Raw genomic sequence first — 11,613 nt, 5'->3', positions numbered from 1 at the left:
CCTGTAGCAGCAAACCTAGGTACTCGTTTAACACCTAATGTTATTTAAATAAATTTGTATCAATTCAGGCAAATGGAAATTCACTTAGTCTGCAGGTTTGCTGCGGCAGGGGTATTAAATGGGTTAGAATTTCTGACCTGGTTGTTTTCTTGTCAGTTTTAAATTTTTGTTAAGAAACAGAAACGTATCGTTTGATCAATCTAATACCACAAGTCTATATATTATAGTGTTGTGATTCTCAGTATTGGCCGCCTTCCCTCATCCCTTCATACACGCCATCTTTTATTGATATTTAATCATTTTAGAAGCAGGTCATTACAGAATGTGGTAAAAATTAAATATACTTTTTGTTCTGAATATCTAAACTCTTTTCACATTAAATCCACTATTCACTAGTATTTCCTTTTTACAAAACTGTTTACACAGTTTTTAAATACACTTAATGGATCACAGAAAGGATTTCCATTTTATCTTGGATGAACAAAATCTGGTTTGAAAGTAAGTTCTGAAAAGATAGATGAGTAGTGATTTTCTAATTATATTGTTGTGGTCTTTCATTAAATTGGGCTTCCTAAAATTGCTGCTTGCGCCCTACAATTACTATGGGTGCCCGTGGGGAATCTCATGGGCAATTTGGTCAGATTTATAACTGCCATCCGAACTCATTTGCCAAATTGTTGTACTGGTCTCTTTTAAAGTGTCTAACGTGTATCTTTGTTGTATTAAAGTTCTTGAGGAAATTGAGAATGTGACTTGTGTTTTTTTAATATTATTTATTTTAATTTGTTTTTTTTAATTATTTACAAAGTCATTAGTAGAGTTTCTTTGGTTTCTGCAAAACCAATGTTTCCATTAAATGACAATGGCTTGAGTATCAATGTTAACACAGAAGTTTACTATGGGGAGCGTTTCTAGTATTTTAGATCCAATTAAAGCCACTTACACTAAGTCAAATAAACAAAGAGATACATCTGGGATAGTATCCTGCATAGTATACAACAAATCTTTTAGTCTTAAATGTCAGAAACTTAAAAATAAAAAAAAAACTTAAATTATTGCTAACTTTAATTACTTTAACGTTGGATTATTTTGTCACACTATTTTACAGAATAATCAACTACACCTACTTTATTTTGTTAATGCAATTACTGTGTTTGCAAGACCTTTAATACTTACTTTATAGATTTTACAGTTAAATTAGACACCTTGTACAGGGTTCCAAGTTTGATTTCATTATACATATAACCAAACAAACAAATTTCTAATAAAATCTTAGCAATAAGTAACCTTAAATGCACTTCAAATCAATTATTTTTTTCAACATCTATCAAACTATTTACTAACAAAAACTGAAAGATAAATTTTAATTGCGTAAATTAATTTTCCTACAGTCACATGACAAAGTAGGCTTCCTTGCACTGATTATAGTATTTTGCCACACTCTTTTTTTTTGTCGCACTCCAGTATTCCAATCAAACAACAGAAACAGCGTGCTTTTATTAGGCAAGTAATACTACTTGAAAATAAGTTGGCAACACTTACGACTACGATCAGCTGGTGCCTAACCTAAAAACGTGTTGTATAGTGTTTGAAAGACTAATTATTTATATGCTTCATAGTTACTGTAGGAAAAATATAATGTGTAACGCGAGTGCAAAGTGCCTTTGCTGCACTCGAGAAACTTTTCACACACCCCTGGGGCTCGTGCGTAAACATTTCTCTCTCTTTGACACCAACTCATATGGCCCATGGTAATTTTTACATTTTAAATTAACTTTGTGTGCTAATTTTTGAGCCTATTTAAATTTATATAATTTATTTTTGTAAAAAATACAACCGACTTCAAAATGCTCTAAAAAGAATTAAATAATTTTAATAAAGTAAACTTTTGTATTAGGCAAGCTCACGTACTTTAAGTCGGCGCGGCTCTATGATGATTTTTGATACAAAATTGAAAGAGGGTGTCCATATTGCAGGTGACTATCTATAACTAAAGGTGTTAATCTTCATGTCTTATTTCATAGTTATGCGTTAAGTGTTATTTTATTAACGTAATCAGAGATCGGCATTATAGTGGTATTAACGAGTATCTTTAAAAAGATTATAACGCATTTAAATGTTTCTAACTTGGAAAAGTAACGTTTTAATACTAAACTAGCTTCTTTTCCCTATCATAATATCAAACTAAATTATTTTCCTATTCATATAGAACATTTGTGTGTGTTATTTTCATAATGCATTTATTCTGAAGTAAACGTAAAATACAAGAAAATATTTTCTTTAATATATAAACAAAAACAGTTCAGTATGTTTTTTATATATTTATGTTATCCAGCTACAATTATTTATTGATTTTAAAAATACACACACAATATTTAATTTCAATCATATTTGCAGTTTGAGCCGCGCCGACTTGAAATACGTGAGCTTGCATAATACAAAAGTTTACTTTATTCAAATTATTTAATTCTTTTTAGAGCATTTTGAAGTCAGTTGTATTTTTTACAAAAATAAATTATTTCATGATTTTTAGTGACTGTATAATTTTTTATATATTAATTACTTGAGGTTTTTTGACAAGCAAATATGTTTGAAACAATCAAAAGTTCCACAGAACAATCATTATTTTAAAACTGCTTGAGTCACCTGTTTAGGTTAAATAATCAATGGGTATGAAAAGAAACATTTGTAGATATTCCTTAAGAAAGAAAGAGTTGTCCATTACATTAGGCCTAATGAAAAACTAATTGTCTTTTCTAGATACATTGAAATGTCAGACATCATCGTTTCCTGCAATCGGTGTACTTCTACATTATAAAAAGAAATACAGTAACGCCTCAAGCCTTTTGAAACAATATGAAAGTTATTCCTCAGCCACCAGCACTAAAAAATCTCTCAAAAGTGGAAAATTGGTCGTTAGCACGTATAGTACCTTTGGAAAATATTATATGAAAGATTGGATCAGCTAAAAGTGGTGTAAGTCATGTAGGGGGTTTTGTTTGCTCAAGATATAGCCTAGTCGAAATTGCAAATCATCTTCCTCTAGGACTTTCCGAAGCAGGCATAATAGTATTGATATGTTATAGTAACTGGGTAGAGAATATTAATAAACATTCCACATCTGCAAATGAAATATGTATAAGAAAGATTGGTTCAGCTAAAAGTGGTGCAAGCCATGTAGGTGGTTTTGTTTGATCAAGATATAGCCTAGTCGAAATTGCAAATCATCTTCCTCTAAGACTTCCCGAAGCAGGCATAATAGTATTGATATGATATAGTAACTGGGTAGAGAATATCAATAAACATTCCACATCTGCAAATGCATGTTTAGTAATTAAAATATTTAACACTTTTAAGACAATTGACGATTATGCACTGTCTCACTTTTTAGGTCGTGTAAGGAAAAATTGCATTTAATTTATATTTAGACCTGTTTTACGAATGCTTTGGTTTTCACAATACACCTTTATTTGTCAATATCATACAGCTATTCACTGAAACATATATGTTTTTGTAAGTCAGAATATTCAATGCTAAAGACAGAATTACTGTATACACAAATCAGGTCAAACGTTAAAATACATTTGTTATAGTAACCAAAACAAAATGCATTTTCTCAATGTAATTCATTTAGGCTCCATGGCAAGAAATAGTTTATTGATCAATATGAAGCAACTGTTTCATGAAGAATTGAACTAACAGCTGTAGGAATGTTATTATTATTTATTGCCTTCTCTGCAAAAATGTAAACAATCTGCACAAATGTAAACAAAATAAATGTTGAATATTTAAGGTTTTCAGAATTTTTCACCGAAACAAATATTATACTTAAACATAATATATAAGGTACCAAATAGAAACTCTCCTGGTTATTTTGGTGGTGGAACCACACTGATCGGTAAAAGAATCACAAAGAAATTGGTGAACATACATAAAAAAAAAAACATCGCCACAAACAAATTGAGAACCTCCTCTTTTTGTTGGTAGTGGGGAAGTCGGTTAAAAAGGATCCTGCACCTCTACAGGAAAATATATTTAAAAAAATATGCGTAGATTTTCCATGCGATGCACACGAGCTGAGAAAAAAATGTTTACAAGAAACATGCTTGCCTATTAATATTAGGATGAAAAATTAGCTTGATGCAGTATAGTTAATTTTGCAATCTTTTATTCACCCATACTGGTTTTAGAGATGATTTTCCTTGGCTTTCTTCAAAATTTATGTACTGCTGCTAAACCAGTGTGTTAAAAAATTACAAGCAATTAAATTGAACACTAACTGGCTCCAACTGGATGTGCTTGGCTTGACTTACTGGTTACTACAACTTGTTATACTTTCACATCAGTTTGGGCTGTGATGCTGGTTTAAATTAGGTAAATTAATTCAAACTCGGAGAGAAAATGTCTGATAAGAAAAAGAGGTACTGACTCTCAATTAACTGATCAACTGCAGTGGAGTGGATAAAGAGGTGAATGAAAAATGTGAAACCGATTTGGCTCTGTTTGCAAGCAGAAACCCTATCACAAGGTTTGCATCCACTTACACCAGATTATGTTGAATTTATTTTTTATACAAGCCAATAGTATTATTTGCAATTATTTGCTACTTATGTATAGTTCATAGTTTGACAAAATTTTATTAATGGAGAAACCGTTGGAATAATTAAATAAATAAATAAATAAATAAATAAATAAATAAATAAATAGTCAATAGTTTATTTTCACATAATGTTATACAAAATCAGCAAACTGTAATCAAGTGGAATGGTCATACAATTTTTTTTATCAGAATTTATTTTAGAATCTGTTCAAACAAATATGAGAACAATAAGTAAAACATTTATCAAAACAATGTTAGGAAGCAGTTATATATATGTCAGGAAACAGCTAAGTCATAAAGATTACAAATTATATTTAAAATAAGTCTAGAAATTTTACAAACATAATTTTAAAACCACAATCTTTTATAATATGCCTACAATTAATCAATACAAAATGTTGTAATTTTTTTCATACATATTTTTTCTTAGATACTGTCTTTCTGTGAAAGGGCTTCAAGAGAAGTAAGCCTATGATGTTCTTGTGGTACTTGTAAATCAATTCGATGTCTTATTACATTATGTTTCTCGACTCACAAACCCTATTTTAGTTAGAGTTTTACAGGAGAGAGCAAGATTTTACCCAGGCATCCATTTACCAAGACAATATGATCGAAAGTAACTCATAACAGTTAAACTCGCCTCACAAACTAACCTCAGGGTTACTTATTCAGAGAGCTTAATGCCAAGTGTCCGTGGTGGAAACAGCTTCATCGTTTCTGCTTTTACCCAGGTTTGATATTAAATTACGCGTGGTCTGTAATTATGTGCCATTAATTTATTCACAAACGCGGCAAATCTTTCCCCAGACCGTTATGTAAATCAGGTCTTCATTAGTGTTGTACTATTGTAGGCATTCTGTCGAGCTCTTGATTAATCAATTATGCGAAATTCTCCCAGATCTTGGCTACAGCTTGAAGCTAAATATATTTTGTGGGAGAGCGGATGTAAAATTTTCATAGGATATAAAGAGGAGCTAAAATTCACCCACTTTGACTAAGGTTTGGGTAACTACAAAAGTTCTTAGTCTTTTACGGGTTTATATTATTGTAGCACTTTCTAAAAGTGAGCAGTGATATACTGATGTAAACAATAATATGTTGTATTGTCAAAACTCCAATTGGAATATAACATTCAGCTACACGTCTTGCTTAAAGACGCGATTTGTTATTTTTATTTTCTACGAGTTCAGTATTATGTATACCTAACTGTGGACATTCACTTTGTGTAGTTGTGAACAAGTATACTTTTTTGGAAATTTACCTTTTTAAATCATTACGTATTTGTTAACAGAAAAGGTATATCACTACATGCTTTCACTATGGGTATAGATTGGAGTGAGATGATCTATGTAGCTTTGTTGCAGATTAAGATAAGCTCTTTCTCTAGCCAGAATTGCATTTATTAAAAGCCGAATGATAAATGAGAGCAGTGTCCGGTTCGATCTAAATAATAAATGATAATAAAACTACTATTTCGAGAATAGACTATTGCTCGTGTATTATAACAGAATAAAGAGTAGACAATAGAGTGTCTACTCTACTCAGTAGTATTACGAGCAGACCCACAAAGTCATGAAATCGATATGATTTCCACCGTACCCACTGCATTTACCAAACAACCCTATTATATTGTTTTGTCATTTTATCTTAAGTATAAGTGGTAGATAATACCGCACCGGTGAAGTCACGGGATTATTGCTAAGATCATAAGACAAGTAAAGACGTGCTAAATATTTTTTTTATAAAGCATTTTCATTTTCAACCGAGTAATCTGGAATAGTACCAGACGATACATCAATGGCAGCGTCACCTTGGCCGTTTTCCATTTAAACTTTAAGCAATCCATTGGACACTGGCGTTGGCGTATGATGCCTCTTCATCACCAGCTGATACTGATACTGTATTACAGTATTCCTAACTTGACCGTGTTCCCATGTAGCTGTCCGGCCTTGGCTATGAAGCCCCGCTGTTCACAATCCATTTAGTATCACGTGGATGCAACAGACTTTTCCAGTCGACAGTTGTCCCAGCTTCGCGACGCCGACGCCTCTCTGTGGTAAGATTTACAATGTTGACGTACTACTTGTTAGTAGTTTTAATTGGTAGAATATATTCTTTCTGTATCGAATGTTGGAGTTAAATTAAATCTGGGCACAACGTATAGTGGATACAGCATAGGGAAAGAAGATAATGATCTGTCTCTGCTAATAAAAAAAATCACTCAATCACTGGATTTGACCGAACGATTTGAAAAGCAAGAAAATATTAACCATTATTAGGATATTATGTATTACACACATATACAAAAGTAATTTTCTTGCACAAAGGGGCGAGTAAGTAAATTTATAATGAATTCTATTAGGTTGATTGTATTCATTTTTTAGATCGTTAGACTAATGACAAGAGTGGTTTCAATAAGGCTAATTATGTAAACACTATCATTTACAAGTATAAAAGCAATGAGAATTACCTTTTATAGATTGTGTAAAAAGAACTGAACAAATACAATACAGGTAAAGTTGTTGAAATAAACAGTAAATCAGAATAAGGGCCAACACTTTAAGGTACAAATATAAAATTTCAAAATTTTCAGCTGATCACGTTTTTTAGCATTTAATATTTTATCCCTTTATTTTGATTTAATAGATTTTTTCCTGAGAGCTATTAATTTTTATTGGATTTGTAAGTACCTACTAAAAGGGCGTATTTTTTATCCCAAAATAAAATTATCCTTGTGTTTGAGGAATAAAGGAATTCATTTTACATTGTATCTAGCTTATAATTTGTTCTATTCGGAAAGAATTGAATTTCAAACTTCATGGGATTGTGAGGTAACATGTAGATTCTTTCTACATCTATATCTATTTAGAGAATAGACTATTGCTCGTGTATTATAACAGAATAAAGAGTAGACAATAGAGTGTCTACTCTACTCTGTAGTATTATGAGCCGACCCACAAAGTCATGTAATTGTGTTAGTGTTTAAACAATGTGTTGAACAATACGTGGCAACTCATTGTCTTCATTGGACAGCAACACTAACAACACCTTAGTATAAACATTGACTATATAACACTACGTAGTGTTATATAGTCAATGGTATACACATAAAACAACACAGTACGGTACCTATTGTATTTACGTTATCACGAAATGCATCCAGAAGTTTCAACCAGGACCATAGAAAACTATGGTCAACATTTCTTTAAGACCTCGATTTTAATATCACTGACACAAAGATTAACATTTCTATTATTTATCAGACAGTTACAAATATTGTTTGCACGAATTAATCGATCGCGAAATTGAGTTAGGACCACGATTAAATTGATTGCATTCAATTTATCACGCATTTCAATTTAACAAGATCAGCAAGTATAACGACGCAGACAGCGCAGCTCGCTGTAGATTTGATATAGACCGGGGAACGGCTGGATCATTTATTATCGTTATTATTTACAGTGCGAGACTTGGACTTGTTCAGTAACTTTCTAGTTTGGTCGGCGCTATTTCATTATTCTTTCTGCTCAGTATTTCATATGGTAAGTGTACGTTCACCCCATAAACGGAGAGATCGAGATGAAGTGCCTGTAGTAGGGAACTTACCATGAAATACATAGGGAATACAACTAACCCTTTGAAGATATTGGTTTTTACATCTTTCAGAGTTAAAGAATTCCTCTTCAAAAGTGTACACGTGGTGAAATGCTGTGCTAGAAAAATAAAACTGTGTGATATTTTCACGGGTGACGTGAATTTTCTGAACTCTGACTTGAGCTTCTTTTAGCGTTTGACAGGTTAATGCGATTACTTACACCTCACGACAGGAAAAAAACAGAGGCGCAGAAACCAGAATAAATGTAACCGAAAGTAAACAAAAATAACTTTGAAATGGCAACATTTTTTATGTATCCTCTACTCATATTCTTATGATGATGTTGGCGATGTTGCAACTTTTATGATAAAAAACAATTCAGCCACCAAAAGAGTGAATTAATGAATAACCTTTTCTTTCACACCACATTTTTAATGGTTCCAAAACCGTTTACTCTTTCATTTGCCAGAAAGAAGGCAGTAGCTCGTAAATATATAGGCATTTTTTAAAATAGCTTTGGAGTTTGTGAAACAGCAAGCATTAAATAGTAATCACAAAAACATATGCATGAAAATTTCCATCATCTAATCTACAAGAATGGGAAATCAGCTAAGGCTTGGGTTAGGTAGTCACAATATAACAAGTATTTTAAATTAAATTTTAAAATATTTATTCATTTAGACAAAGTTAGGGCCACATGGCACATAAACTTGACCTGACAGTGCGTCTACTGTAATGAAAGGTTTAAAGGTGATATATTTTTTTCAAACGTGTAGTTTTTGTCATTGTTTTGTATGGAACTTTGTCAATCTCCACACTGCACAGAGTTTGTACCAAAACTGTCACAGTCTGAAACGGTAATTACGACTGTTGACGTGTTAAACGATCATACGACATTCAGACCGAAACCTCCATTACGGAAGTTACGGCTACGTTTAGTTTGACAAGTTCTGCGTACCATAGCTGAAGATGAAATACGTGTCATGATTATAACCGAGGTTGTAGAATCCATTTGTTGTTTGTGTTACACCATCACCACTGTAACTATAGCTTGTTTGGCGGAAAGATAGTCCTGGCATTATATCAGAAGTTCGCCGGTTCAACTCTTCAGAAACTTGTAACTTGTAACTTAGATTTCGATATTGGGGTTGTTGAGGTTGAGCTCTTCTTGATCACTGGGGTGATTTCGTCTCATGTTAGGATTTTTCCTAATTACACAGCTCAAGTTAAAGTGGATCTTCAAATGTTTATTGGCCTGTTTGATTCCATTGACCTTGACGAGTGTAAAACATAATTTTCGTTCCATTTTTATTTAAATTGTTTATCCTCGATTTTCTTAATATGTATTATGGGTCATTATGCCATGATGAAAATATGCCACTTGGTTTTATTCCTACAACACGCAGTAAAAGACTGGATCGCCCAATGAAAATAGTCTTGGCTAAGAAACAACAGATTTTAGTCAGTAACAAAGCCGTCATCACAATTATTTGTCGATCCTTCATTCATGTTCGCCCCAAAATACACGCCCTGGGGAGTCAGCGTCAAATGAATATAATACACAACCGAAAAGTATGTACGTCCTTTATGTAGATTTCGAAACTTTTAGGAGGGCCAAGATTAAAGTAAATAATAAATAAATAAATAAAGTTGCCTTTATTGGTTCAAGCGTTAAGTCAATTTTACAAAACTGTTTTTCTCTTACAACTTTCGTCATCTAATATCTAACAAACAATTAAAAACCAAAATAAGTACATATGACTAAAAGCTATACATGAAATGAGCACATTTTTATATTTGTTTTGAGCCTGTTAAACCTTTTTCTCTTATTTTTGAAGGGACAGAGTTGTACAATTTAGGTCCGAAATAAGCAAAGGCTCTCCGACCTACCTCATGGCTGACTTTAGGCACGTGCAACAAATCGTTCTGTCGGGTGCTGCGCTTAGAAACGTCCCGCCGGGCTGGCAGTTTTTCTCTCAAGTAGAGTGGCTTACCTAGGGATAACGTTTTGTGTATGAGAACACAAGTAGAGGCCTTACAAAAAACTTCAATGGGCAGTAATTTCGCATCACTTCTGAATGTACTTACGTGTTCTCTTTTTCTTAAGCCATAAATGAACCTGACTGCTGCATTCTGCGTTCTCTGTATTTTATTACAGTCACCTTTTAATATACTGTTTCCATATGCTGGAAGACAGTATTCAATAGCAGAGAGAACTAGCGACTTGACTATCTGGACCCTAGCGTCCTCAGGCAATAGGTATCTAAGCCTATACAGTCCGCGTAATCTACCCAATGCCTTCTGACACGCATAGGACACATGCTGCGAGAGGGTGAGGTTGTCATCTAATATCACACCAAGTGTTTTTACTTGGCTACATACTGTATTTCAAGGGCATGTCCGGAAAGAGATATCTTACCATAAACTCCAATTTTTAGTGCATTCTGCATTCTGCAAAGTAATAAATAAATGGAGTACTAAACATGATCACATGTTTGTTTGATCATAAATTTCATATTCAACAGAAGTATCTTTACTTGTTCTGTAATGAATAATAGCATAGGTCTGTAGCTGAACACAACTGATTGGATTGAAGAAGTCCCCCAAGTGATGCTGGTACAGCTATAGTAGCCTACGTCACACCCACCTACGTTGATGCAGTCAATACATGAGTTTGTATACTGTACATTACACCCGTGCTATACGTTATACCCAGTGGCGTAAGTACATTGAACGTCACCCCCTGCAGTACATGCAGATTGCTGCCCCTTACGTTAATGAGTAGAAGTTCAGTACGGTAGAACTCCTACCATCCGAATCTTATCCGAATATCTTTCGGAAAGAGTTAAAACATATATTACCACAGTAGTACTGATAATAACCGTTGTTTAAGAAGGCGAAATTGAAAAAAAAACTCTCTAGTCGTTTTTTTTCATCGCCTCACGCGGTTATGTCGTCATTTTCCGTGATCGCGACAAAATCCTGAATACATCCCGCAGTCGTGTGGGTGTGATAATCGTCTCCATGTACCATATACGATGATCCTAAACACAAAAGTTCGAATCACCTGTTGTAGCTTTCCAGGCTTTGTCCTAAGTGGATTTTCACATTTCGGCTCTACAGCTATTATCAGATCGTCGTTCAAGAACTTTTCTTGACTGAAGAGATTTGTCAAAGGTTTGAAACAAAGCTACACCTAGCAGGCTGTGTCACTTAAAACCACCGACGGCTTTAACATAGTTTTTAAATAAGCCTATTTTCTTGCGACGCGTGCGCGGACAGGACGGTATCACACGTGAGTCAGAATTTTAACAAAAGGATTTATTAACTTTGGAAGGAATACATTTGCTTTTTCTGCAGACTATGGGTAAATACTTAGATGAGTTACATTGTACAATTTTCCAAAAGGTGTAGAAGT

At 33.4% G+C, this 11,613-nt stretch overlaps 1 protein-coding gene across 1 annotated transcript in view; it reads left to right on the top strand.

The window, feature by feature from the left end:
• The first annotated feature begins 6,626 nt into the window (after positions 1 to 6,626).
• Positions 6,627 to 11,613, top strand: part of LOC129005178 (myosin-IIIb-like) — a 101,772-nt gene continuing 96,785 nt past the window's right edge. The window contains exon 1 of the mRNA XM_054434004.1: positions 6,627 to 6,656. The gene's annotated coding sequence lies outside the window, so the exon portion shown is untranslated. The remainder of the gene's footprint in view (positions 6,657 to 11,613) is intronic.

Source organism: Macrosteles quadrilineatus, unplaced genomic scaffold, assembly GCF_028750875.1.
Source record: "Macrosteles quadrilineatus isolate MER2022 unplaced genomic scaffold, UCM_ALF_1.0 Scaffold_17__1_contigs__length_3442018, whole genome shotgun sequence".
NCBI lineage: Eukaryota > Metazoa > Arthropoda > Insecta > Hemiptera > Cicadellidae > Macrosteles > Macrosteles quadrilineatus.
This window is presented reverse-complemented; position numbering and strand designations above follow the sequence as displayed.